This window comes from Pseudophryne corroboree, chromosome 1 (assembly GCF_028390025.1).
Source record: "Pseudophryne corroboree isolate aPseCor3 chromosome 1, aPseCor3.hap2, whole genome shotgun sequence".
NCBI lineage: Eukaryota > Metazoa > Chordata > Amphibia > Anura > Myobatrachidae > Pseudophryne > Pseudophryne corroboree.
The window spans coordinates 906,079,702-906,082,685 of NC_086444.1; positions in this window are offsets into that span (position 1 = coordinate 906,079,702).

A 2,984-nucleotide genomic window follows, 5' to 3' on the forward strand; every position below is an offset into this window, starting at 1 on the left:
GCCCCTCACCGCTTCCTGCTCCGGCCGGCCGCCCCACATCCTGGCCACTTCACGCTGCTTGCACCCCACCGCGGGAGTATGACAAGAACATAGAGCCGGGGGACCACAGGCGCCGAATGGTGAGTGACGGCTAGCTAGCGCAATTTGTATAATGGGCTACCTGTTGCTATGTGTATAAGGCGCTACCTGGTGCAGTTTGTATAACAGGCTCTACCTGGCGACACGTGTAATAAAGGGGCTCCACCAAGCATAACGTGAATAAAAGAAAGGGGTTCTACCTGGCATAACGTGAATAAAAGGGGCTCTACATGGCGTATAGGCTCTACCCCTAGTCACAACCCCACTGTTGCTGGTCAACCCTCTGCTACGGTACACAGTAGGCCCTTCAGAAATTTCAGCTCCAGGCCCATGTGGTCCTTAATCTGGCACTGGGTGGCTGGAGGGGGGGACCCCTTGATTTAAGGGGTCCCCACTCCTCCAGGGTACCCCGGCCAGGGGTGACTAGTTGGAGGGTAATGCCACGGCCGTAGGGACCTATATAAAAGTGTCCCCCGGCTATGGCATTATCTCTCTGGCTAGTGGAGCCCGGTGCTGGTTTGAAAAATATGGGGGACCCCTACATCTTTTGTCCCCCGTATTATTTGAACCAGAGCCCGGTGCTGGTTGTTTAAATATGGGGGGACCCTACGCAATTTTTCCCTGTATTATTACAACCAGGACCAGCTCAAAGAGCCCGAGGCTGGTTATGCTTAGGGGGGGGGACCCCACGCAATTTTTATTTTTACATTTTTATGGAAAAAAAGACCTTTTCCCACAGATAAGCATGCATGAATCTCACTGATCCGTGCATGACTATCAAAACATGGCTTGAAAAAGCAGGTCTATTTTTTCCTGCTTTTTTTTACGATTTGTAAAAAATAACGACCGCAATTGACCACTCACTGACAAACACCAAAATACAAATGAACAGTAAATCCCTGTGTTGTATGAACAAACAGTCGCGTTTGACCGATGGTGTATTCATTTGTATTTCTGCCCTCTGCCATGAAAACCATTACGAATAGCCCTAACACTGCCGAGATTTGTGCTTAGTAAATTTCCGTCTTCACAATTAGAAAAAAAAAAACAAAATCAGACAAAATCGGGACTTTAGTAAATATACCCCCAGGTCTGAATTAGCTTATCTGCTGTGTAAAGAGTACCGACAGCTCTCGCAGTGACCTTGAGTGTTGTGCGAAAATCTTTACCTTTTTACCTCAAATGAGGAGCCCTAAGGAGAGCGAGAAGGTAAGCAAGGAGACCTAGGGCACCTTGGAATAGAGTCAGTCTATCCCTGCAAACCTTACATATTGAACATACAGCGGGCAGAGCTTGGCCTTTCGTCCCAGCATTTACAGCACTGAGCAGGGCAGCATCAGAGGCGGGACGGGGCAGAGAAGGAGGCCGATTATTCTCCTCAGCGTCTGCCTTTTGACAGCATCAATCCTGGGGAGGCCTGCCCGGAGGTGCGGGTTGACAAAGATGGGCAGCGGCGGGCGAAGCATGTCCTGTTGTAAGTCTAATTAGTTTGCCAGGAAGTCTTTCAAAATTAAAGTTATGCGCACAGAAATACTTGAAATTCCATAGCGAAGTACGGGTATTCAGCTAGTATAAAATATATGAAACAAAGAATATATTAGAAATATCTTCTTTGTAGTATTCTAAAAAAAATTATAGTCAAAACTCTTGAGTAAAAAGTTTATAGCAGGTGAGACGCCTATCTTTTCTGCACATCTCTGATCAAAACTCACCAAATTTCCAGTAGTATATACTGCTGCACCTGTGTATAATGCCCACAGTAATGAGCCATTTACCTCACCGCAAGTGCTTGCCACAGACAGTGCCCAGCATACATTCCCTATACCCCTACAGTGCCCTTCATATACCCCCACATACCCCTACACTGCCCTGCATATACCCCCACATACCCATACAGGGCCCAGTATACACCCCCCCATACTCATACAGTGCCCAGCATACACTCCTCCATACCCATACAATGCCCAGCATACATCCTCCCATACCCAATACAGTGCCCTGTATATACCCCCACATACCCATACACTGCCCTGCATATACCCCCACATACCCATACAGTGTCCAGTATACACCCCCATACTCATACAGTGCCCAGCATACACTCCTCCATACCCATACAATGCCCAGCATACATTCTCCCATACCCATACACTGCCCAGTATACACCCCCCATACTCATACAGTGCCCAGCATACACTCCCAATACTCATGCAGTGCCCAAAATACACCCCCATACTCCCACAGGGCCCAAAATACACCCTCTCATACCCATACAGTGCCCAGCATATCTCCCCATGCCCATACAGTACCCAGCATAGACTCCCAGTACTCATACACTGCCCAACATAAACTACACTATACCGACACAGTGCCAAGCATACACCCTCCCATACCTATGCAGTGTCTAGCATACACCCCTCACCACCATACCCACACAGTCTTCAGCCTACATTCCCCATACCCATACAGTGCACATCATGTAGCCCCCAACCCACACAGTGCCCAGCATATGCCCCCCATACAAATAGTTACAGGCATACACCCATTGTACAGTACTCCGAGGATATACCTTAAGCCAGTGCTTTTCAACCACTGTGCCGTGGCACGCTAGTGTGCCCTGAGCAGTCCCCAGGTGTGCCGCCACAGAAGCAGAGCCAGGCCCGTCAGTGTTTTGCCACTGTAGAGGCCCCGGAACAATCAATACTGATGGGTTTAGTGGTTGCAGAGACAGTTCTAATTTTGGACCCCGGCAGCATTGGGTTCTTCTGGCTTTCTCAAATGTGGCTCAAGCATTACCTATGGAGAAGCTGCGACATGACTTCCTAGGACACGCAACTGCACCATGCATCACCATTATATTTGAATGTGCCTTGGCAATATGTAAATCTTGTTCAGTGTGCCGCGAG